Consider the following 27439-nt stretch of genomic DNA (forward strand, 5'->3'; position numbering starts at 1 on the left):
CAGTGCACTGCTTTGCTATGTGTGAGACCCAAGTTTGAATATGACCCCCACCATGATGAAGGAAGCTTTAGTGCTGTGGTCTCTTTCATCTCCTTCTGCCTCTATGTAGAATATAATAATAAGAAGAAGAACAATAACAACAACAGTGATAACCAATATTTCACAAGCACCTTCTAGGTAGCAGATACTGTGTTTAGTGGCACAAGACTGTGGAGTTAGTTCACTAGTAGAAGAGAAATGAAAGTCACAAATATTAAGTAGCTTCCCCATGATCATATAGCCAGGAGATGGCAGAGTTGGTATTGAGACCCAAGCTATTCAGACACCAGTGTCCATGTTATACACAATATACCACCTCCTTCTAGAAGCTGTTGCTAAGGTTTTCTAGCAGATGATCAGAAGTTAATCTGTTTGCATAGACTGAGGGAACTCTCATACTTTCCATGGTGTAGAATTTTTCTGAGCTGATGGCCTATTATCAAATAACTCTAGAAAGCCTTGCCCGTAGGTTCATGGAGGTAACATCCCCGCTTCATGATTCAGGTCATCTCAACATCAACTTCATGTAAGATCCAGGGGCCCCCAGGCTGGAAATGGATGTGTGGGTGGTCTTGCTGAGCCTGAACAAAAGGAGGGGATCTGGGGTCTGTTTCTGCCTGTTCTGACTCAACTGCATTTATGAGGCTTGACACCTGCCAAGTGATTTGATACTTTCTTGTGTTATTTCATTTCACCCTCACAACCACACTAGGAGGGCATTTCTCACATGTTATGAATGAAAAACATAACTTCAGAGAGATGAAACATCTCATTCGTGATCAGGCACTTTTTACGTAGTAAAGCCAAAAACGTTGACCCTCACATCCAGCAGTTTTTCCACCTCATAGACTGAGAAATCAAGAAACCCTTAAGCTGTCTACATCTGCTTTTAACTTTCCCTTCAACTGAAGTTCTGAGTAGCTTGTTCTGGCACTGATCCTCATTACACATCACGCTGCAGGTGCAGAAAACACAGTGCAATGTGGGTCTGCACACTCCCTGGAAATCACAAGTGGAAACTGAACTGCATGTGTTCAAGTCGGGTGTGGAGAGCAGGCACACTGCTAACAAGGGTGCACATAGCGGGTCCTAGTGCAAACCCCCTTTGGGCTTCTTCTAGTCCTTTGAGCACCCTGCTTGCATGTCTGTGGGTAACCAGGTGTGCATGTCTGAACTCTGTGCCCCTTCAACTCAAACAACCACTGGGGAAAATCCTGCCAGTTCTTGGAAGTGGGCTGGGTGACAGTTGGCAGAAAGCATACAAGATATCCAGTACAGTTTGAATTTCAGATAAGTAGTAGATTTTTTTTTATTATTGAGTATGTTTTAAGTACTTGATAGAGCATAGTTTTTAAAAGATATTTTATTGATTTATTGGCTAGAGAAAGAGAGCGATTGAGAGGTGTTAAATCTGACCACCCTCTGGTCAGAGAGATCTAGGGGCTTGGTGTCCAAAGTACAGTGTAAAACATTGGGGGTGGGGGTGGGAAGGGCATAGGAGAATGACAGAACCTGGTCCCTCACACCCCTTACTTACCTCCTGCAGGTAGGGAAGGGCCCTCTAAAGCTAAGGGTGCAGGCTACAAACCTCCCGCCCCACCAGCCCCCACCCAGACCTACCACTATACTGGTAGCAGGAAGCTTGAAAGGGGGTAAAAGAATCAAAGAACTTGAAACTTAAATCAAAAAGAACTGGGTTCCACCAGTTTGCCTTGGGCAAAGTCACTCAGTCTTTGAGCTGGGGCCTCAACCTTATCTGAAGTGTGCATACAATGGAGAGTCACACAGGGTTTAATTATTTGCAAGAGTCCTGGCCCTGTGGGCAACACACAGTAGTTCTCAAGGCTAGCAGCTTTTATTATCATTGTTAAAAGAGACTGATCTATGGTAGAAAAATGTTCTTGAGTTTTTCTGCCTAGTTTCCAGTTGTGTTGATTCACCTCAGCTGAGCCAGGAAATGGTGTCCTGTGTCTCTATTCTCCACACCTGGGTCACACCTATTCACAGGTAGTATCCAGTGAAGTTTAGGGAGGAAGAGTACCTTGGTCAGGATGTCACAGATTTTATTCTTCTGTCTTGGGAGGAGGTTGCAATCTATGAGAATTTAATCCCAGTGATTGTAACTCGGGGCTGCTGGGGCACACACAGGAGGCCCAAGCAAGCTCACCCCCAGGCAAAGGCTGAGTGTTGGAGGAGAGATGTAATTGAACTTGGAACTTCTTGAAAGCAAAACTTCCTCTCTTGACTTAACAGTCCCATTCCTAAACCACCTCCCCAAATCTGACTCAGGGTGTCTTTCTGCTTAAAAGTCAATAGTGACAAGTTGTATGATCGTGTGCAACCTGGCTCAGAGTCAAACCAAACTAAGTAGCTTCCTTTTAAATTAGGGTGACTTCTAATAGTAGCAGAATCTTTATGAACTCTAAGTATGGCGGGCATTTGGGCTCCTTTCAAAAATTATTGCATAGTTGAAAATTATTAAGGACTTTGCAGGGGGTGGGGCAGGGGGTGGCATACCTGGTTAAGCACACATAGTACTAAGTGCAAGGACCCTCACAAGGATCAAGGTGTGAACCCCAGCTCCACTTCTCCACTCCAGGTGTCTATCTTTCTCTCTCCATCTCTACCCCCCCCATCTCCAGTCTCTCAATTTTTCTCTGTCCTATCGTCTCTCCCCCCAAAAAAAATGACAAAAAAAGAAAAATTACTATCAGGAGCAGTGGATTTGTAGTGTTGGCACTGAGCCCCAGCAATAACCCTAGAGATAAAAAAAAAAAAAAAAGACATTACATACATGAGGTTTCAGGCTCAATCCCTAGCACACTGCCTTGATATCTTTCTTTCCTAAAACTAGAAACAAAGGAAGAGTAAAAGCTGAAGTTTGTGGACGGCTTCAATCCATAATATCAGTGTCAGTGATCTTTAGAATTCCTCATTAAGTCGGTATAGTGCTGCACTTAGGAACAAGCAAATGGGAGGGGGTTCTCAGGAGGAAGGATTCTAAAGAGGGGGTTACCTGGAATGCAGGTGGAAATCTGTCATATGATGCTAAGTACAATCTCACCCCCTGAAAAACCCCTTTGCAGATGAATAATATGCCACAGATGGACACTTGGAGACAAAGATTCATGAGTTTTAGCTTAACCAACAGTTTTCTCCTCCCTCCCTCTACCTCTCTCTGCAGAAGCCACCTTTCTGCTAGAAGAAATGACTTTTCCTTCCACTTGAGATTACAATAATAAAGAATTGACAGGAAAGAAAAGTCTTTTCTGTTTTGATGGAGAGAGAAACAGAGAGGAAGAAGAAAGAAAGAGGAGGAAGAGGAGGAGGAGGAAGAAGAGAAGAGACAACTGCAACACTGTCCCCCTAAGTATGCAGGTCCCCCCCACCGTCCCCCACAGGTGGGGACCCAGAGCTTGAACTAGGGCTATCAGGCATAGTAATGTGTGCTCTCTACTGACTGTGCTATCAGCCAAACCTAGGTTTATAAGTTTTTTAAAAGCAGAGACAATATGGCTCTCTTTGTGTTCCCTGAATGATTGTTCTGTGCCAGGCTCTATAAATGCATGCATGACCTCTATCATTTCACTAATCCTCATAATAATCCAATGAAAATACAACTCTCTTCATAATTCATATTATGAGGAAGTTGTTTTAGAGGATTTTTTAAATTTATATTAATGTATTTATTTATAAAACGGAAACACTGACAGACCATAGGATAAGAGGGATACAATTCCCACCACCAGAGCTTTGTATCCCATCCCCTCCCCTGATAGCTTTCCTATTCTTTAACCCCGTGGGAGTGTGGACCCAGAGTCATTATGGAAGGTCTGGCTTCTGTAATTGCTTCCCCGCTGGCCAGAGGCATTGACAGGTCGATCCATACTCCCAGCCCTCTCTCTCTTTCCCTAGTGGAGCAGGGCTCTGAGGAAATGGAGCTCCAGGACACATTGGTGGGATCATCTGTCCATGGAAGTCTGGTTGGCATCATGGCAGCATCTGGAACCTGGTGGCCCAGGCAAGACTAAGGCCCCAGTTTTAGAGGATTTATAATAATTTCTGTGGGTTTGCAGATCAAGTTGGTGGGGAAATCAGATACCAACAATGAATTCAGAGCCCATATTCCTAGTAGTTTCCCATTTCCCTGCTGGAATCTTCATAAGCATTTGCTGAATTGAACTGGTCTGTATCTGGCTGAACCGGACTTTTAGCATGCTTATTTTTATTGCAAGTAGCAGGAGTTTAATAATTTACCTTCAGAACTCATTTAAGTTGGAAAGTTGTACATTTATCTAAGAGAATCATTTCTTTCTTTTTTTTTTAAAGGATTTATTTATTTATTTATGAGAAAGATAGGAGGAGAGAAAGAACCAGCCATCATTCAGGTACACGTGCTACCGGGGATCAAACTCGGGACCTCATGCTTGAGAGTCTAATGCCTTCGCCACTGTGCCACCTCCCGGACCACAAGGGAGTCATTTCTCATAGAACCTGTTGTAAACAGGTAAAAGAAAAACTTCAGTGCAACCCTGTTTAAGCAAAATTGGTGTTTCTGGAAGAAAGGGAGTTTCTGAAGACACGGGATTTTTGCTTGGCTAAAGCACTTTTTTGGTCTTTCCCTAGAATAGAAGTACGCAGTCTAACCATTTAAGTAAAAGACTTGCAGGCAGCAAAGTCTCAAAGAAATAGAAAGAAATAAAGCTCAAGGAACACTTACTACTTAGAAATGCGTAGCATATGGAGAAAGACATCTGATACAGTATAGTGAATTGGTGGGTTGGAGATTTGGCTTGAACACATCCAAAGTTGAATGTTGCCTGTTGATGAACTGAAAGTGAAGGTATCCAGAGCCGGGACTCCAGAAAAATGCATTTGTTGCACATGTTCAGAATTATCTTCCAAGGCAATAGGCATAGCTGCTCCTGTAGGAGAAGCCAGCTGTACCACGATATGACCCCAACCTCAAAATTGTGAATTAGGTGATGGAAGGGGCAGTAAGAGACCAACTTGGAGAGATTTCTTTTTTTTTTTTCTTCTTTTTCTTTTTTATCAGAGCACTGTTTATGGTGGTGTCGAGGACTGAACCTGAGAAAACCCATTGTATAACCATAATGTTGTCTCCCCAACGGAGAGACCAATCTGATAATCCCAGGCAGTTTAGGGATAGATGTGTCGGTGTTTTCCGCCCCATTCTACATCTGGCTCTGGGATGTAATACCTGACAAGGGAAAGAACCTTCTTCTAAGTGGCTACAGAAGAAAAAAAAAAATCTTGATGCTAATTAAAAACAGAGAACTTAACTGAAGTAGAAGTAAACACTGCTCAACGAATGGCTTTGTCATTTGCCAAAACCTTATTTCTTTGCTGCCTTCATTTAGTTAATTAGTCTTTCACTGGTGATCTGCTGCTGTCATCATCCAGGCGATATACATGCAACCTGCATCATCCACCTCCAACCTGCATCATCCACCTCCATCCACCTCCAAAAGTTTAGCTTTTGAAAAATTGGAGGAAAGGGGTTATAACAAATCTACACACCAATTGCAAAATGAAAGAGTTTCATTTCCCGTGCATCAAGTGCCAAGACCATCCTTCAATAAAGTGGCAGGTGTTTTTTTTGTTTTGTTTTGTTTTTTAATGCCTCAGCTGGTGGAATTTCAGATTAGCAGAGGCTTCTGTGGTTTCATACAGACCTCCTCAGTTACAGTTTGTATTTACATTCTTTTTGCTTTGTCTTTACACAATTAAAAAAAAAACTATAAATTAGCACCTTCACTCCCCATAGTTGACATCTGCTGCATTTCAAACATGAGACTGCATTAAAATCCCCTATTTCAAGAGACTATCAGAAAAGCACATGAGTAGAATGCTGACATACTGGTTTCTCCTTTCTTTTTGGGCATTATAGTTAGGATTTTTTTTTCCGTATTCATAAACACCATTCCCACCACCAAAAGACTGTGTCCCATCCCATCCACCACCACCCCCCTGCTTAGGAAATATCTGCTACCTACCATAATAAGTAGATACAATTATATATGTGAGATACTCTCAATATCTATTAAATTTTATATATTAAACTATTCATAGATAGATACATACATGTGTAGAGCAAAACATTTAAACATTCTTAGAAAATATAAGTATTCTCTTCTATAACTGAGGAGACCTTTGACCTAGGATCATTCTACTAGCCAGGTTATAAACATGCTTACAGTACACAGACACACACACACACACACACACACACACACACACACACACCTTTTCAGATACTCACACACATTCTCTCTCAATTTTGTTACATATATGAGAAGGCATTCTGCAGTCTTATTATTAGCCTAAGGTATATCCTAGAAGTCTTTAATTTTTTCCTTTTAAAAGAAAAGTGACAACAGTCTTATAAAACATTTGCTCAATAAAAAAAAAATTGTGAAATACAAGGAAGAAAAGGAAGGCAGAGCAAATGAGAGCTTGACGATGGTGGGAGTGGTTAATGACCTCAGTCTTCGGGGTTTGGACTGCCTTCCTGTAGCTCCCCTCTTGATTTCATTTCTGAGGCAGGCTCAAGCTTGGCTCATGGCCAGTGTGACAATCAAGGCCTGAGAAGTCACTTCTTTCAGAGATTATTTCTCAGGTTTTTTTTTTTTTTTTTTGAGGGTGGGTGGGAGGAGGCACAGAAAGGAAGAGGCAGTGGGAACCAAGTGGGGAATTCTAAATTCAAGCAGGATGTCCTGCTGCTGCCCCAACCTGTGACTGTCCTGGCACTGGTCAGGCAGCAGTGCAGGAGAGCTCTAGTTAATCCAGAGAGCCTGGGTAGCTCTGGACTGATTCCTTTAAGAGGTTCCAAACTTCCAAGGAGCACCCCTAATGCCAGCAGCCTAGCCAAGATAGTTTTGCAAAATAAAGGGGGGGGGGACCTAAAACTAAATAAATAAAAAGCTATCAGGTTAAAACACATGCCTTTAAACAACTATGGGCCAGACACTAAAATGAGTTTTTATAAGCTTCCAAGGATACAATTAAGGGAAGTGGGGATGAGCAAAGAATCAGATGATCATTTCAGCCCTGCAAAGAACAGAATGGAGGCATATTATCAGAAAGGAAGTCCTGAAGAGCCAGCAGTGAGGGATAAAGGAGACCAGATGGCCCTTAGCCCCAGGCCAGCCAGAGTTGCTGCCCAGCCCCTACACACTGCCCTCCTGTGAAAAGCAGCTCTCAGATCCTGCCAGATTTGTACCCTACTTTGAGCAGAGACTCGGAGAGGGGGCACCAGTGTTGAACATCTTTGAAATTCTGCTTGGGTTCCAAATGAAAAATCATTCTGCCTTCAAAGCCAAATGGAAGTTTGATAGAAGCATGTGCTTTCTCCTTAGGTTCAAAAGAGAAATTAATACCCTTACCATCACTCTGTGTGTTTGCATTTTTCTTCCTCAAGTGAAATTATGATGAGAGGCAGGTACAAAGACAGAGAAGGCATTACAGAATAGCCAGTGTTGTTGCTTTATAGAAGTAAATCTTTCTGTCTTGTCTTTATAAAATATATGTATATATATATTATATATATATATAGCTTTGATAGACTTTCATTATCATTATTTGTCATTCCATTTTAAAACATTTGCTTGTGTTAATATTTGCAAGGCAAATGTCTGCAACAATGTTCATGAATTTTGACTGAAGTGATTGATAGAACTAGGTACAGAAATTATACAGAATTTTATGTCCTAAATCATTCATCCATATACCTTTAGAATATTTTAATAGAAAAATACTGTTGAACTGCAATTATGTATTAAGACTTAGTAACACAAAGTTAATAAAGATTTTGTGGCCTATGTATCCCATCTGTAAGGCATTCACACCTAAAAAAAAATAAAAAAAAAAAAAACCACTAGCATAGTCATGGGCCCATTGGAATATAACTAAAATAGGCCTACTAACTATCTACAAAACGGTGACCCCCAAATCTTCATCTGCAGTAATCCAGCCTTTATAGGTTCATGATTAGTCAACAACTTGTTTGGCTTTATATATTAACTCTCCTTTCAGCCACCAGGTTCCAGACACTAGTATGATGCCAACCAGACTTCCCTGGGCAGGTGACCCCACCAATGTGTCCTGGAGCCCTGCCTCCCCAGAGCCCTGCCCCACTAGGGAAAGAGAGAGAGATAGGTTGGGAGTATAGATTGACCTGCCAACACCCATGTTCAGCGGGGAAGCAAATACAGAAGCCAGACCTTCCATCTTCTGCATCCCATAATGACCCTGGGTCCATACTCCCAGTGGGTCAAAGAATAGGAAAGCTATCAGGGTAGGGGATGGGATACAGAGTTCTGGTGGTGGGAATTGTATGGAGTTGTACCCCTCTTATCCTATGGCTCTTGTCAGTGTTTCCTTTTTATAAATTAAAATTATAAAAAAATTTTTTTTAAAGAAAGGAATGCCAAAGTAATAACAAGAGTCAGAAGGAAATGGAAGAAAGCCTGGGATATTTTTCTTGAAGCAATAAGCAGCCCCAAGTGAATACAACACAGAGACTGAAAGAGACTGTGTTGAAAGTGAATGTGTCTTTGTTGTCAGAAAGCAGATCCTGAAAGGTTTGGTTTGCTGTACTGTGGAAGATGACTCCCAAACAATGGGGAGGGGCATCATCATTTTAGAAAGTATATCCTGATACTGCTATGCAATTTTAAAAGGTGAGATTGCATAATTTGGGATAAAATATCTAAAACTGGAAGTTACTGTGTTAAGTGAAATAAGAGGTGAAAGACAACTTTACCTGATCCTTTGTCATATGTGCTACATAGGCGTTAAAGAAAAATTAACTTTGGAGTCGGGTGGTAGTGCAGCGGGTTAAACACATGTGGCACAAAGCGCAAGGACTGCCGTAAGGATCCGGGTTTGAGCCCCCGGCTCCCTACCTGCAGGTGAGTCGCTTCACAGGCGGTGAAGTAGGTCTGCAGGTGTCTATCTTTCTCTACTCCTCTCTGTCTTCCCCTCCTCTCTCCATTTCTCTCTGTCCTACCCAACAACAACGACAATAATAAAACAACAAGGGCAACAAAAAGGAATAAATAAATAAAATGATGTTTTGAAAAAAAAATGAACTTGCTGAAATTTAATGATTAAGTAGTAGCCAAACAATCCCTTAGACTGTGTGAGAAGCCTGGAGGTTACAGAGGGAAGGAATGCAGGAACTTTGGTGGAGGGTGAAGGGACTTGTAGACACATTCATATAGTCATGAAACTATAGCACTGAAAAGTTAACTTTAAAATTATAAGACGTTAAATCAGTAGTAATGAAAGGAAGAAAGGAAGTAGAGTTAGAAAAGCAGAAGGGGCCAGGTGGTAGTGCACCTGGTTAAGCACACATTACAATGTACAAGGACCCGGGTTTGAGCCCCCAGTCCCCACCTGCAGAGGGAAAGCTTTGCAAGTGGTGAAATAGTGCTGCAGGTGTCTCTCTCTCTCTCTCTCTCTCTCTCTCTCTATTTACCCCTGCCCTCTCATTTTCTGACTGGCTCTATCCAGTAAAGTAAAATCATAAAAATAAAATAAAGTGTTAGGGTGAATGAAAACAGAGAGCAAGGAAGTCAGATTGGATATTGGGGGGGTAAATTTGAGAACAAAGTTCCTAATACAACTTCTGAGCAGATGTTTGGCTGTATGTAAGAGGAGATAATAACAGCTAGCATTTACTTTGTGCTATTAGGCACCAGATTCAAGCTAGCTATTCTAACTAATCCTCCTAGGCACAATAAATGGCACTATGATTATTCCCATTTTAAAGATGAGGAAAATGAGGCAGAGAGAGATTTAGTAAATATTCCAAATTACACATTTGCTAATGAGAGGACCAGGATTCAATCAAAGATTTTCCAGGCTCCTTGGACACTCAGTATAACAGCAACTCAGAGATGAGATGTGGTATTCAAGAAAAGAAATGACACTATGTGCATACATCAATTGTGAAGTTGCTGCAGGTTATTATAACAGAGCTGTCCAATAATTAGCTGCAAAAATAGCATTTGGCACTTGGAGATTCTTTTAGGCAATATTAGGTACCTGGCTCTTTGTTAAAGCTGAAGTTAGGATAGAGTCAAAATATTTTTTGAATACCTCCAGTGAGACGTGTGTACAGGAAATTTTAGTAAAGCAAATAATTCTCATCCCACAGCTGAACTTGTACCCCCTAAAATAACTCAGAGTTCCTTCTATGAAATAAATAATTTACCCCTTCAGTACCTATTTTTGTCATCTTAAAATTGCCTATACTGGTCTTTCTAAAAGCCAGCAACCCAAAGCTGTATACAAATTCAGTCTGGAAATAAGAGCTTATTTTCATTTTATGAGCCACTCAGTCAGTTGTGTTGGTAGAATTTAGCAAAAAGACCGCTGTAATAAAGGAGGACCCACAGGTAAAGAGAATGCAGTGCTCTCTTAGGAAAAGAAGAGAGAAATGTAACCACAAAGTTCAAGAGTACTCAGAGAAGAAGGTAGCAACCTCCAAGTTTTGGCCTTCCCTGGCAATCAGCCTCAGTTGTACTGTGTATGCAACCAGGCAGCTGTTCATATATATGCCACAGCCTGCCAGGAGTGTCCATAAGGATCCTGCCCTGCACACTACCTCCACCACTCCCGAAATATAGCTGCTGAGAGAAATCTGACCCAGCCTAGCCTTTAAAAGGGGATAGAAAAACCAGGTTCCCTCTTTATTTCCAAAGAGCATGGCTTCCTTATCTTGTTTTTTCTGTGCCAAATGACCGTTCTCCAGTGTGCTGCATTATAATATGAGATTCCTTTCACAGAAAAACAAGACTTGGGCCATTTATATCTGGAAACTTAAATGGCATCCTCTGCTAAGTACCTCTGCTGACATTCAGATATTATCTCATTAAATCTTCACAGATTTCTATATTGAAAATATTTTTCACTGGTGGCAATAAAAATCAAGGCATTTCCATGAATAGCTGCCTGAGTTAAGAGCATTTACAGACTTACTCACCCGCTGGTGAATCTCCACATCATTTTCTTTTCAAACAGACGCCCCGGTGATGATAGCATTTCTCACTTCAGCAGCAGCAGGCTCTCTGGAGCTCTAAAACACATACGCCGTGCCTTTTACAATTATCTCCACACTTCTCGTGATCTCCAGCACTCGTTTTCCTGATTCAGAGCCTTTTCAGGTGATGTCCATAAATGAAGGGGTCTCACAGTGTTCCGGTTAAGAAAGTGGACTTGAAGTCAAACTCATTTATTATGCAAATCTGGGAAAGTTTTCCAATCCTCATGAGCTTCAGTTTCCTCATCTGTAAAATGGGCATAATATTCCCAATAACAATCCAGATTTGCTCTTGAAAATCAAATCGTTCTATACAAAGGGCTTGACTGGTGCTGTATACATAATTAGGCCTCCAGGAATGCGGCCTGATTGGATCCACCTGCCTGTCAGTCTGTATATGTATATAGCAAAGAGCATGAGATGGAGCAGCAGAAAACCTGGATTCTAGAACTGGTCCTAACACTAACTCAGGATATATTCTTGAAACATTGATCCTCTCTGAAACTCCACTTCCAATTCCTGAGCTGATTCTAAAAGGTTGCTTTTGGAACATGAATATAGCTGGGACCAGAGAAAGTAGTGGACCATGTAGCAGCTCTGCTGTTTCCTTCCAGGCCCTAAGAAATGCTGAAGAAAAAAAAATAATGGCTGAGTGAACTGGGTGCTATAAGGTGACTTGAGTACCTGGGGGAAAGAAGACTCAATTGAGACCGTCAGTGAGAAGCTGGCAGGGAGGAAAGCCTTACCATATAGTAGGCCTTTGGGACTATTGGAAATCTGCTGGTGAGTTTGCCAGTGGACATCCTTCACACACATCATTTTATTGATAAATTGTAATTGGGAAACTACAGACTGCTGTGGTGGAGAAATATGGGGGGAAGGGAGGAAAAATAGGTTTTTGACCTGGTTTAGGAGGTAGGAAGGTGGAAATGGCCTGAAACTGGAGGAGTGATTAGGCGAAGCACTTGTAGGCCTTGGGACCAGATATGCTTGCTTCCAGTTTGGAGGAAGTGAAAGCTGGGCCTTGAGGTGATCAAGCATGGGAAAATGGCCCTATGGGAAGGGAGGCAGGAACCCGGCACCCTGCAGGGCATGTGGATCTGGATCTGGTTAGTGCTAGAATAGTAGGAAGTTAGTGAGTTCAGGACCATGGCACTCCCAGTTAAATACACATAGTACTAAGCACAAGGATCCATGTTCAAGTCTCCTGCTCCCAACCTGCAGCAGGGATACTTAATGAATGGTGAAGCAGGTCAGCAAGTTGTAGTTCTCCCTATCTTCTTCTTCCTCTCAATTTCTGTTTTTCCTACGCAATAAAATAGGAAGAATTAAAAAAAAAAAAAAAAAAGGAAAATGGCTGCCAGGAGTAGTAGATCCAAGTCCCAGCGGTAAAAAAAAAAAAAAAAAAAAAATCACAGGCAAAAATTAGTAAAGTCATGGGCCTCTAGGAATATGTCTAAAACTAGACCTACTAGCTTTTTCCACAATGGAGACCCAAATCCCACCTGCTCTATTCTTGCCTTTAGTTTCCTGATTATTAAACAATTTGTTCTGTTGTATATCATAATGTTTTCTCAGCCACCAAGTTGCAGATGGCTACCATGATGCCAACCTGACTTCCCTGGACAGATGACCTCACCAATGTGTTCTGAAACCCCACCTCTCCAGAGCCCTTCCCCACCAGGGAAAGATAGAAACAGACTGGGAGTATGGGTTGACCTGCCAACACCCATGTCCAGCAGAGAAGCAATTATAGAAGCCAGACCTCCCAGCTTCTGTACCCCATAATGATCCTGGGCCCATGCTCCCAGAGGGGTAAAAAAAATAGGAAAGCTTCCAGGAGTTGGGAGGTAGCACAGTTAAGCGCACGTGGTGCAAAGAGCAAGGACCTGAGTAAGGATCCCGGTTCGAGCCCCCAGCTCCCCACCTGTTAGGGAGTTGCTTCACAGGCGGTGAAGCAGATCTGCAGGTGTCTATCTTTCTCTCCCCATCTCTGTCTTCCCTTCCTCTCTCCATTTCTCTGTGTCGTATCCAACAACGATGGCATCAATAACTACAACGATAAAAAAACAACAAGGCCAACAAAAGGGAATAAACAAATAAATAAACATTTAAAAAATAATTTACAAAAATAGGAAAGCTTCCAATGGAGGGGGTGGGATACAGAACTCTGGTGTTGGGTATTGTGTGGAATTGTACCCCTCTTATCCTATGGTCTTGTCAATCATTATTAAATCAATAAAAAAAAACTCAAAGAATAAAAGGCATTTATTTAGCTCTGCTTCACCAGTAGAATTCTGATAATTCATTCTCCCCCTTTTTCAGAAATGTAATACCTACTCAAAAGTTATAAATCATAACTATGTAGAACTATATTACTGGCATTTCTTTTTCTTGGGCAGCTACCTAGCAGAACTCCTGCAGTAGCCTTATAGACAATAAAGAGTCCTCTAAGCAGTTCTGTCCTCCAGAGATCTGCTCAAAGTTCTTCATGATTCTCCTCTCTCTTCTGCTGGAATCGACTCACAAGGCAGCCATAGTCAGAACAATAAAGCACAGTGGGTGGAGCACAGGCTTAGATCCAGCAGTTCTGTGTTTAAGGTAAAAACAACGAAGTTTGCCTATCATTTTATGAGTTATATGAGCTTTATGACCATAGGCAAGTTGATTAACCTTTCTCTTCATTCAGTACAGTAAGGGGGGGGGGGGTGCATGCATCAGGTTCAAACCTAGGTCAAGCACATAAGTGGTGCTCTAAGTCAGCTATTTTACCAGAATGAACCCCAATTTTCTTATAGGATAAAAGTCTGGATTATAAAGTAACTACCTAACCTGGATGCCTTGAAAGTCAAATGAGATAGTATATATCAACACTTTGGATAGCATCTGGAAATCAGTAAACGTTCAATAGATGTTGGTTGTAATTTTATTACAGGCCTATTTCACAACCAGAAATTGTGGACAGTTACTAAAATTGCTTGAACCTCAATTTCTTCATCTATAACCTGGGGGGGACAATTATACCTCATAGGTTTACCAGAAATCTTAAGTGAGATAATTCATCTGAAGAGTTTCAACTGCTAGTAAAGATGGAGAAAATGATACTGCTATAATAATAATAACAGTAATGATAATTACTGTTCCTAGCAGAAAGTAAGGAAGAGATTATTACAGCATCTGAAATGACTCCCAACATGACCAATTAACATTGGAAAACAGATCTTGCACATAGACTGATCTGTATAGATGACCCACCTCACCTCAAGCTTCACATTCAAATAAAAGAGTCTATTAGAAGGTTTCTTAAGTAGCTCAGAAACTATACCAAAGAAAACATACATCAATAAGTTGTCTTGGGTAGAAGTCCATTTCTAAATTTTGGAGAACAATGTACCTACCTCAGGAAGAAGTTTAAGTTGAATCAATGTAACAGAACAGTAATAGCAATATCTGTGTGAATATTCCAGACTGTCTATGCACAACCCCATGTATAAGTTCCATAACATTATTTTATGGAGATAGGAAGCATCACCAACCCTAATTTCACAGCTGAAGAAACTGAGACTAGAATGCTAAGTAGTCCTGACCAAGCCAGGGAGAATCAGAATTAGAATTTAGATAACCTGGGCTACTATTTCTTCTAAAACATTCTAGAAGCTACTCTTTCTCTAGACAGTCTTCTCTTCCAAAATATCTAGTGGTTAACCTTTTGATTACAAAGAATCAGCCCCCATCTCTTTCTTATGGCAAACACTGCTGGTAAATAGTGGTTGTTTTCTACTAAACTTTTCAACACAACCCTTCACAAGCCGAATAAAATAAAATAAAATATCTGAACAAAGCTGACAAGTGATATGTAAATTCTGTGTCACTTAGGAACTAGACCTTAGAAGATGAAAACTCGAGTCTCTCTGGTGGGAACAAGGCTAGTCATGAAAGTAAGTTAAACGTGTCTGGAGTCCCAGAGGCCCAAGTTCAGTTCCTTGTACCACCATATACCTTTACTCAATGATGCTCTGACTTCTCTCTCTCTCTCAAGCTTTATCATTGAAACAAACAAACAAAAAAAAAAATTAAGTAAGTAAATCTGGTGAGAGGTCAGTCTCTATGCACATGTTCTGTGCTGGATACAGGAATAAATATCCTAGAGAAAGGAGCAATCATGTTTCCACCTATTGTCTTTCTATGCTGAAGTTCAAGTCCATCAATGTCAGACTTCTATATCTAAAAGAAAAAAGAAAGAGAAAGCTGAAATCAGGACATTTATCTCTCAATTTTCACAACTATGCAACCCTAGCAAAAATGTATGTATTGGGGCCAGATAGGGCAAAGGCTAGCCATCAGCAATCTCTGCCATAAATTAAGTTTCACTACCATGAATTCTGAGTATTTGTGTAATCTTAAAGGTTTGATTCCTGGAAGCCCAGCTCTCACCTCGATTAATGAGATCACTGAGATGCATCTGGATGTGCTGCTCAAAATATGCATGGCGCCAGCTGGCTGCAATGTTCTCCTTCTCCAGACGAAGGGTCAGAGTTAGTCTCCACCAGCCTTAGCCTGCAGGGAAGAAGAGACTAAAAAGGGAACACCCTCTTCCTTTACTTGGCAAGAAAAGCCAGAGAGAGGGACTACACCAGCTTTTGGAAGAAAACAAAAGTATTGTTTTGGGGTTTTTTGTTTTTTTTTTTTTCTATATTCAGAGAGAAAGAGACCAGGACACCTCTCTGCCATTTCATGTAGTATCAAAGCTCAAACTCAAGGCCTCACTCACACATGCAGGGCATGCTACCACTGAGGCACCTCCCAAGTTCTGAGAAAATATTGAAAGTTACATTTTATCTCTAATTTTTTTTTCACTTCTCTCTCTTAGCAAACCTCTAGCTTCATTTTGGTGTTTCCTTCCAACCAGATTTTCCACATTTGTACTCCTTCTTCCACATCCATCTCCGAAAAGAACACAAGCATATTAAATTCTATCATGTTTTCCCCCTCCAATCTTTTCAAACAACTAAAAAATGAGATTAAAGAGAATACCAAGGTGACAACGACTAAATGCGAGCCATAGTTTTCTCCATGTCAGGAAGCTATTATGAAGTACATTTTCCTCATTAAGCAGTTTCACATTTTCCATGTCTACTATATCAGTCATCAGTTTTAAAATAAGGAATGTGGAAGTTGTTTTCACAATGAAAAATATTTGTAAGGCAAAGTGTCAAGAATGCCTTGTAGGACTAGTCAAATGACAGGTTCTATCAGTTAAGATGCATTGGCTACAGTGATTTGAAAAGAAAAAATTATCAAATTGACAAAAAAAAAAAAAAAAGAGAAAAGAAACGTATGATTTTGGGAAACTGGTCTAGAGGTAATATGGCTGTAGCAAAGGTATGACTCAACAGCTCAATGATTCAAAACAGTTTTAGGTGTTTCCTAAGAATTCCCTCCCATGCCACAGTGGACCCTTTGTACTACAAAACAGTTTCCCTCATGGACACAAGATGCTACAGCTGTTCCAAGCATCATAGTCAGATACCACAGTGTCCAATGGAAGAACAGAATTATCCTCCATTTGACTTTCCCTGAAAGCCCCAGCATTTCACCAGATATTTCATTGGCCAGTATTTTGATCAACTTTCTATTCTAATACTAGCCATTGGCAAAGTAAATAGGATTGCCATGAATAGTTTAGGCAAATTATTTGCAATGAAACAGATGCTGGTAGACCCATAAGTACTACAAGATGATATATCCTTCTGCATAAAAGTACACAACTATGGAGGGTTGGGCAGTGATACAACAAGTTAAGTGCACATAGTAGGAAGCTCAAGGATCCTGGTTCTAGCCCCGGCTCCCCATCTGCAGGGGAGTCACTTCACAAGCAGTGAAGCAGGTCTGCAAGGGTTTATCTTTCTCCACTCTTTTTCTATCTTCCCCTCTCCTCTCAATTTATCTCTGTCCTATCCCCCCCCAAAAAAAAAAAGAAAAAAGAAAAAAAAACACAGACTCAGAGGGAAATGATGGTAAAATATCATACAACATATCATAAAATATGATGGTAAAATATCATACAAAATATCATAAAAAAGGGCAGGAACAACTATTCTCATGTCTAATACAATAGACTTTAAAATAAATAAAACAAAGTAAAGTATAGGGATAGGCATAACTTATTGCTCAGAGGATCAGATAAACAAGAGGAATCAATAGTTATTAACATCTATGCACCCAATGACAGACCATTTAAATACATCAAACATCTACTGAAAGAGCTATAACAATATATTAATAGCAACACAGTAATAGTAGGGGTTTTCAACACCCCACTCTTTCAACTTGACATATCATCTAGGCAGAGAATTAATAAAGAAATGAAGGAATTAAATGAAGAGATAAACTAGAACTATTGGACATTTTCAGAGTCATTCACCCCAAGAAATTGGAATGCACATTCTATTCAAGTCCACATGAGTCATTCTCAAGGATAGACCATATATTAGGACCAAAATTCTTTATGGGGTACAGAAGGTGGAATTTCTGGCTTCTGTAACTACTTCTCTGTTAGAAATGGGCATTGGCACATTAATTCATAGCCCCAACCTGTTTCTATCTTTCCCTAGTGAGGCTCTGAAGAGGTGAGGTTCCAGGATACATTGGTGAGATTGTCTGCCCAAGGAAGTCAGTACAGAATCAGTATAATCTGGAACTTGGTGGCTAAAAGGTGGTAAGATGAAAAGAAAGGCAAAATGTTAAGTAAATAGGAACCAAAAGGTATAAATAGAGCATATAAGAATAGGGATCTTTGGATGGAAAGAAGCTAGGAAGTCTATTTTAGGTATGTTCCTAAGGAGCTATGACTTTAGTAATTTTTGCTTGAGCTTGAAAGCTAACATGCAACTGAACTAAAAATATTGGCAGTGAAAATGGTGTCAGCATTGAGAATGGGGCTTGAAAGCTGGATTGGGGGCAGAGAGTAGCTGGAAAACTTGAAGAAAATATATAAATACAGTTAACTGTGTACCCCATCAATATGGTCAGGGGGGACAATATATATTCATATTTATCCCAGGAGCCTGTGTAACCTCTGAGTCCCTGGTGGTCTGAGCTTGCAGTTCATGCTGCTATCTATGAACATTCTAGGTGTACTCATTTCAGGACCAGTGTTCCTTGAGTGGCAGGATAGGATGATTCAGCTTACTTTCAGAAAATAGCCCCTACCACTGCTACTTTACAGTAAGGAAAATGTCCTGGAGAGGCCCACAGAAGGGTTTATAATGATGTTCCTGATGGAAGTGACTAGTGATGGTGGAGAGAGGGATCTATTAGAGGTCTAAGCCCTTCATATCTATGTAGGAATCCAAGGATTCTCTGACTAGGATCTCAGATGACGGGGTGGCCTGATATTGACCAAAAAGGCTATCATTAAAGTGAGCCAGTCTTTTGCTCTCTCCAACGTTTTTAGTTCTTTCTTTGTCTAATGAAGTTAGACTTTCTCCCAGTTGTTACAGCGTTGAGTGTCATTTGTTGTATCCAAACATATCAGATTTATGGGGTCTGACCTCAAGTTAGGGAGAAAAAAAACCATAGGATTTTAGTGGAGTCTAAATTAACCTTAATTTTCACTGAATTCACTTGTTTGGTGATTCTAATAAAGGTTGTCACAGATGGCGTATTGCACCAAAGTAAAAGACTCTAGGGTGGGGGGTGGAGGGTGGGGGGGAATACAGGTCCAAAAAGGATGACAGAGGACCTAATGGGGGTTGTATGGAAAACTGGGAAATGTTATGCATGTACAAACTATTGTATTTACTGTCAAATGTAAAACATTAATTCCCCAATAAAGAAATTTAAAAAAAAAGGTTGTCACAGAGACAGAATTATCCTTTTGTTTGTTGATATATCTATATCTGTATATATATAAATATTTATCTTGGCTAATTGTATACAATATTTCTTCTAAAGATTACCAAGGGATGACAGTAATGCTGATACTGTCAGAGAGATTAGGAGATCTATCTTACTTTCTTTTGTGTAGTTGAGTAGATAGAGTGACTGAGGGAAGTGAAGTCGAGGGTATGAGAGGAGGGTAACCAGGCTTAAGTAATCAATATTCCATTAGACAAGTTATGGTGCTTTTTTGTAGGCCTTTCTACTTGGTTGCTGATGTTTTTTCCTTTTCTTTTTTCTTTTTCTTTTTTTTTTTACCACCAGGTAGCATTTATTTCCTTCTAATTTACCCCCCTACTACCTCTCAATATTTAGTCCTAAATCAGCAATCATGTTTCCCCAAAATATGAGATTCCCCACTACAGATTTTCATTCTCCAGCCCCTTCTGGTGGCAGGCAGCCCTCTGTTATGTCTGATTTCACAGCTGGTGCTTCCTATACACGCCCTGCCATCTCTTCTTCCCTTATTGCCTCAGGCCTCTCTGACCTTCCAACTGGGTCATTAGTTAATCTTATCAACTAATTTGCTGAGGAAAGACTGCAGGCTCATGACCTTCTAGGGAAGAATAACACATCTTGAGACAAAGGCATACACTTGTGTTGTCTACCCCACGGCATTATCACTCTAGTAAAAATATCTAGAGGGGAAGTCTTGACTTTTAGACCTTGGATGAGTAGGCATTCCTCATGTAATTACCCCTAAAAGAGGGCAAAGGCAAAAGTGTAGCAAATGGAGCAAGTACTAACCTGAGAGATGACACACCTACTAGATAATCTTATTATCTAAACCTCTATTTGCAAGATAAGAGATATGAACTCCAGTCCAGCCCACTTCTCAGGGCTTTCATTAGACATTTTTTTTACTAGTGGTTTAATAGTGACTTAAAAGATTATATTCAGGGATAGATAGCGTAAAGGTTATGCAAAGAGACTCTCATGCCTGAAGCTCCAAAGTCCCAGCTTCAATCCCCAGCCCTACCATAAGCCAGAGCTGAACAGTACTCTGGTTATTTAAAAATAAAATAAAATAAAATAAAAGATTATATGATAATAGGGGTATAATTCTACACCATTCCCACCACCAGAGTTCTGTGTCCCCATGCCCTTCAACAGTAACCACCAGAGTTTTCCCAAGGTCATAGATATGTGTTGACTACATATATATATATTTTCTCTTTTCAAGTTCATGTGTTTCAATTCTCTATTTTCCACATGTGAGTCAAATCATCCCATAGTTCTTTATTTTCTTACTTCACTAAACATAATCACTACCAGTTCTGTTCATTTTGTCAAGAAAGGGCAGTATTATTATTATTATTATTATTATTGATTTAATAATCATCAACAAGACCATACCATAAGAGGGGTACAATTCCCACCACCAGAGTTCTGTATCCCATCCCCTTCATTGGAAGCTTTCCTATTTTTTTTATCCTTCTGGGAGTATGGACCCAGGATCATTATAGGGTACAGAAGGTGGGAGTTCTGGCTTCTATAATTGCTTCTCCACTGGACATGGGCGTTGGCAGGTCAACCCATACTCCCAGTCTGTTTCTGTCTTTCCCTAGTGGGGAAGGTCTCTGGAGAGGTGGGGTTCTAGGAAACATTGGTGAGGTCATCTGCCCAGGGAAATCAGGATGGCATCATGGTAGCATCTGCAACTTGGTGACTGAAAAAGCACTAAGATATAAAGCAATATGGTCTGGGGAGACCAAATTAAATCGATGGGGTTTACAGTCAACAATATTTATACCCCTTCTCCATATTAGGGAGCTACTCTCTTCCCTGATCCAGCTTTCTGTCCCTTTTCCAGCCATGATAAAACCTCCACAGACAATAACTTGGAGCCACCTGCATATAAGATTTCAGGCTCAGAGGAAAAAAAAAAAAAAACAACTAGTATAGCTACACACCCTTTGAAATATAACTAAAATATGCCTACTAGCTATCTACATAATGGGGGACCCCCCCCCAACTCTTCATCTGCACTATTCCAGCCTTTAGGTCCATGATTGTTCAACAATTTGTTTGGCTTTGTATGTTAACTCTCTTCTCAGCCACCAGTTTCCAGATACTAGCAGACTGACAACCAGACTTCCCTGGACAGACAACCCCACCAATGTGTCCTGGAGCTCCACTTCCCCAGACCCCCACCCTACTAGGGAAAGAGAGAGACAGGTTGGGAGGATGGGTTGACCAGTCAACGCCCATGTTCAGCAGGGAAGCAATTACAGAAGCCAGACCTTCCACTTTCTGCATCCCACAATGACCTGGGTCCATACTCCCAGAGGATTAAAGAATAGGAAAGTTATCAGGGGAAGGGATAGGATACAGAGATCTGGTGGTGGGAATTGTGTGGAGTTGTACCCCTCTTATCCAATGGTTTTGCTAATGTCTCCTTTTTTAAATAAAAAAATAAAAAGAAAATATATAAAGCAGAACAAATTGTTTAATAATCAGGAACCTAAAGTTAAGAATATAGCAGATGAGATTTGGGATTCCATTTTGGAAAAAGCTAGGAAGTCTATTTTAGATATATTCCAAGGGGCCCATGACTACCAATTTTTGACTGAGCCATACAGCTAACATGCAGGTGGGCTAAAGGTATTGTCTGGGGAGATGGTGTCAGAGTTGGAAATAGGACTATAAAGCTGAATCAGGGGTAGAATAGCTAGCTCCCAAATAATAGAAAAGTATATAAATACCATTAACCATACACCCAGGTCAATCCGATCTGAGGCACATATTAAGCACAGGAACCTGTGTAACCTCTGCATCCCTGTAGGTCTGAGCTAGCTAGCATTCTGTGGTCATAGTTAAGAACATTCTAGGCTGCACTCATTTCAGGACTCATCATCTTCAAGTGGCAGAGTATGTTGACCCAACCTCCCTTTGAAGAGTGGGGTAGGTAGTCCCTACCATTTTTATTCCACATTGAAGGCAAGGTCCTGTAGAGGTCCACAAGATGGTCCACGATGCTGTTCCTGATGGAAGTGGGACAGTCTTTTTTATCTTCTGAGTAGTACTACATTGAGTACATGTCCCATGACATATATATATTCTTCAAATCAGTGATTTTTATTCCATTGTTAAGGGCTTTCTTTTCTCCGCAACTCTAAGTATTCCTAACAAGCTCTTCTTCCACTGAGAGTTTAAACTTTTAATTAAAAAATGAAAAGGCAGGCACCAGAGAAGCATGTGGGCCATTTGAGTGAAGATGGATGACATTGTGTGCAGGTTGATGCCCATTTTTATTTATTTTTAAGGTCCCACCTTCACATCCTTTCTAAGCCACATCTATTTCTTACAACTTCTGGGGGCATCCTTCCTTTTTTACTTTTCCCTCTCAAGCTTGGGAAACAGGACCTATCATTAGATTTTATCACATCATTCATTCATTCTTCTTCTTCTTCTCCTCCTCCTCCTCCTCCTCCTCCTCCTCCTCCTCCTCCTCCTCCTCCTCCTCCTTCTTCTTCTTCTTCTTCTTCTTCTTCTTCTAGCGTTTGCCCTTCTTCCGTAGCCAGTCAACAGCGTCAGGTTGAGCCTGATGTAAAGTTTCAAGACCTCCTTTGAATCTGGAGAGGTGGCAGTCGTTGACTATGTGGGTCATAGTCTGTCTGTAGCCGCAGGGGCAGTTCGGGTCATCTCTGGCTCCCCAGTGATGGAACATAGTGGCGCACCGGCCATGGCCTGTTCGATGTATTTTAATATAAATAGACATGTTTTAGACTAGGAAGATAGAAAGTATCAATGAAAGTATCCATAGGTAGCACAGCAGACTTTCATGACTGAGATACTAGAGGTCCTAAATTCAATCCCTGGCAACAAAAGTCAGAACTGAACAGTGCTCTAATATATATATATATTAATATATATATTAAACAGTTGCATTTAGACAAGTATTTGCAAAGTAATTTGGCATTACTTTGATGGTTTGCTTACACTGTCCCACTGCCAAGGGTAACATGTAGACAAGAGAATGCTAAATCCCATGGATTTTATCCAAGGCTAACTAATGTTTGAGGGAAGGGTTCTCAACCCTAGCTGTATATTAGAATAATCTGGGAAAGCTGATATAATATGACATCAAACCCAAACCAATTAATTCATTGTCTGTTCTTTAGGAATGGGGTGGAGAGATGGTGTCTCAATAACACTAGTCTTTTAATAGCTCCTCAGGTACTTCTCTGTGTAGCCAGGGTTGGAAACTACTGCACAAGAGTGATTCAGTAGCAGAGAGATTAATTGGAGTCTTTTCCTTTCAATCATGCAGACATACTTGAGGGACAGAACAACATCAGCCATTCACAAGGAGTCAGAGCACCCTTGGCTCTCTTTCATGGCAAGTAGGTCATACAGGTGATGATGTGTCATGATCCATTCAGGTCACTGCAATTACTTCTCAGAACCGCTGGAGGTTTCCTATCAATGACTTTAAAAATGTGACTAGAAACTTGAAGAGTAAGACCAATAAGGAAAAACTGTATGGGAGAGAGGGAATATGAGGTTTAAAGGAAGAGATTAAAGCAAGATAGGTGGGGGGGAGAGAGAAAAAGAGAGAGAGAGAGAGAGAGAGAGAGAGAGAGCCAGACAGGGGGTGGGGCATGGTGCTAAGAAGCAGCAGCAGAAAATAAAACTGCTGATAGTCATTTTCAGACCTGCTTTCAAACCATATGGCAGAGATTAGCTTGCCTGTAATAACTGCAACATTCTCAACTGCAAAATGACTCATTAAAACCCATGGATTGAGGTACTTGGAATTTGTGAATATTTTTTCTTTGAGCTCTGGCTCTATTATGCTTCTGTTTGGAGGTTTTTTGTTTTTTTTTTTTTTTTAGAGTGGGAGACTCCACTTGTTCATCAAGCAACTATTTTGGAAATAATGCTTTCAAAATCAATTTAATGAGTATTTGTTCAACATCCATTGCATGCTAGGCACTATGCTAAAAGCTGGGTAGTAGGAGGAAATGAAAAGGACCAACCCCATCCCTCTGTGATGACCATTAAACAAATACATTCATCAACAACAGCAAGCCAGAGATGCTATGACATGTTGTAGGGATGGATTGTACCAAGAAGATTGACAAGAAATGAGTAGGGGGTAGCTGTAGCAGTGTCACCCAGGCATAATTGATGGCATTTAGACTGCTTCCGGTGGAGAGGGCAGGAGAATGCTCAACAAATTCATCATTTACCCCAAAGGCATCTGGATTAAGTCAATAGTGACCACCACCCAGAGAGCCCTGAATGTGGCGGGCAGAACAACTTCTGATTTCATGGTTGCAAGCTGGTTGCTAAGTGGGAGTTGTCACTTTCCCTCATTAGAATGGAATGTGTCCAAAGAATGCCCAACTTCAGGGTTTAGCAAATCCATTATCTATACTATTCTCCTCAGACACTCACCACTTAGCCCAGAGATGACAAACAGTTTTATTTCACATGACATATCTGATCAGTTGGTAAGGACTGCCCAAGGAACTATTGATAAGGTTTCTAGGTTTGGTGTGATGACTGATTACTAGTGCCTGCCATAGCATCAGGGTGACTTCCTCATAGAGTGGTGGTTGGTTTCCAAGAGTCAGCTAATAGAAAATGCTAGTATCTTATTAAGATATGGTTCTTGAAACAGACCCAACACTGCTTGCTTCTGTCATATTCTACTTGTGAAAGAAGTCACAGGATCTGCTTAGGTAAAAAGGAATAGAAGGAATTTCAATGACTTTGTGGCCTTCTTCAAATCCCTCCTCCCACCGACACACAAACACATCATTTTTCTCTTATGAAGCAAATGAGGTCAAAGCTTTATATGTCTGTATATAATAAAAGAGTTTATAATAAAAGAGTGTAGGGGGAAGCTTGTAGTAGGGAGCAGGGAAGACTTAGAATGTGAGACTATCAGTTGCAATCAACTCTGCTCTGATGTGTCCTTCCTACTAAGCCTCCTCTATTTACATGCTCAAGAATACCAAAACATACCCACTGAAGGCAGAAGAGTCCCATCAAACTTCTGTCAATCACTCTAGGAAGTGGGACATCTGGGACTGAACTTAATATTTTTTTTTATTCTTCTTACCCCACACCAACTAAGGCATACTCTATCTATACCAGTCTCTTTTCTTTTTTTTTTTTTTCTCTTCTTTTTCTTTTCTCTTGCCTCCAGGGTTATCTCTGGGGCTCGGTGCCTGAACTATGAATTCATTGCTCCTGCAGTCATTTTTCAATTTTTTTTTTGATAAGATAGAGAGAAATTGAAAGGGGAAGGGAAGATAGAGTGGGAGAGGGAGAAAGATAGATACCAACAGACCTGCTTCACATTTTGTGAAGCCATCTCCCCTCCCCTACAGGTGGAGAGCCAGGCCTGGAACAAGGATCCTTGAGCTAGTCCTTGTGCTTCGTTCTATGTGTGTTTAACCCTGTGCACCACCACCCGGCCCTGTCTCTAGACTTTTCTTATTCACTTTTCCTATTTTATATATTCTGCCACCAAACCTCATAAATGGTGTGGTTTTTCCAAATCCACTGTGCATTTCTTCAGTGGAGAGAAGAAATTAGACTCAGATTTTCTACAACTGTGAGTTCAGTGAGGACTTTCTGGTGGCCCTGGAGATAATCTGTCTACTTTACCCAAGTAGTAGAAATAATCTTTGGAGTTAATGAATTTCAACCCTGTGTGTGTGTGTGTGTGTGTGTGTGTGTGTGTGTGTGTGTGTGTGTGTGTGTGTTTGTGTGTGTGTGTTTCTGCCCATTGAGTAGGAAGAAATGGGAAGAAAGGGAACAGAACATCTTAGGAAATACACTGGCATGCAGACATATGTGTGTCTACACAGACACCACACACCCATTTTCTATTTATTTATTTTTATTGCCACCAGGTTATTGCTGGGGCTTGGTGCTTGTAATACCAATCCACTACTTCCAATGGCCATTTTTTCCTTTTTTTTTTTTTCTTTTCTTTTTTCTCAATTTTACTTGATAGGACAGAGAGAAAATGCAAGGGGAGGGAGAAGCAGAGAAGGAGAGAAAAAGAAAAAACATGCACTTCACCACTCATGAAGCATCCCTCTTGCAGGTATGCAGGTAAGAAGCAGGGGCTCATGGTCCAGGAGGTTGCACAGTGGATAAAACATTGTACTCTCACGCATGAGGTCCTGAGTTCAATCCCTGGCAGCACATGTGCCAGATTGATGACCGGTTCCTTCTCTCTCTCCTATCTTTCTAATAAATAAATAAATAAATAAATAAAATATATATTAAAAAGAAGCAGGGGCTCAAACCCTGGTTCTTTCACATGATTTTTTTTCCTATATACTTTTGTTACCAAAAGTTAAATAATTTCTGAGAATTGAAGGGTGGTTTAGCACTTTCAGCTAATATAGAGGCACTATCACTCTGCTTTTATTCTTAATTTGTTGTGACTTTTATGAATTGTATTATTTAAATTTATCATCAATACCTAGACATTCTCCCCAAGTCTTCTGATATGCAATATATTATACATGACTAGACTGACATTACCCTAATTGTGATATGTGATAAATGCACTGTAGGGTTAAACAAATATTTTCAAGACTTAGAGATTTAAACACACAGAGTCAACAAATAGATTAGCCATCAGAAATTTTAAGCCCCTGGCATTGAAATTATTCTTTTTATTTCTGTTGTCAGGCAAGTTAAAGAGTTGGATGTACCTTCTACAGTTTAGTTTATATCAATGTTTTAAACCCTTCTGATCTTGCCAGATGCATGAGTACGAGAGGAGAAATCACCAGAACTAAGCTTCTGTCTTATGCTAGTGTTGTGTGACCTTGACTTCTAAAAAACATTACATACATATGTGTAGGAAATGAGCTGATTTTAAAACAGTGGAATGGAGCTTTAATCCCAGCTCTCACACAAGAATTTTAAACGTGACTAGTTTACTTAACATCTTTTGCTTTCTTTTGTTCTTATATCAAATGATGGTCAGAGAGTCCAACACATCAGTTTGTCATGCTAATTAGATGAAATAATATATGGACCTGTCACATAATTTCTGTGAATAAAGGTTCTTTTCCCATGGGCCTCTATTGTTTCTAACATTAGTGGGCCCTGTGAGGAAATAACCAGAGTTCACTTTGGGTCTTCAGTTGATGCAATATAAGGATTATTAAGAAAAGAAAGGGCTAGGCAGTGGCACACCTAATATAACACACATGCTACAGTATACAAGAACCCAGGTTCAAATCCCTGGTCCCACCTGTGGTGAATGGTGAAGCAGTGCTGCAGGTCTCTTTTTGTTTCTCTCTCCCCCTCTCAATTTCTCTCTGTTTCTATCCAATAAATAAATTAATAACATATTTTAAATGTTCTTAAAAAGAAAAGGAAGTGGGGGCTAACCCAGTTAAACAAACA

The 27439-nt window shown here is 40.5% G+C and overlaps 1 long non-coding RNA gene across 4 annotated transcripts in view; it reads right to left on the reverse strand.

The window, feature by feature from the left end:
- The window catches only part of LOC132540880 (uncharacterized), a 149626-nt gene that overhangs the window by 85467 nt on the left and 36720 nt on the right, over positions 1–27439 (reverse strand). For 3 of the 4 annotated variants that reach the window (XR_009552020.1, XR_009552023.1, XR_009552021.1), the window contains exon 2: positions 11051–11143. This is a non-coding gene — a long non-coding RNA (uncharacterized LOC132540880). Of the gene's footprint in view, positions 1–11050; positions 11144–15279; positions 15332–15541; positions 15665–27439 lie in introns of all 4 variants that reach the window. The other variant, XR_009552024.1, reaches the window with a different exon arrangement.

The sequence above is a fragment of the Erinaceus europaeus genome, chromosome 10, assembly GCF_950295315.1.
Source record: "Erinaceus europaeus chromosome 10, mEriEur2.1, whole genome shotgun sequence".
Classification (NCBI taxonomy): Eukaryota; Metazoa; Chordata; class Mammalia; order Eulipotyphla; family Erinaceidae; genus Erinaceus; species Erinaceus europaeus.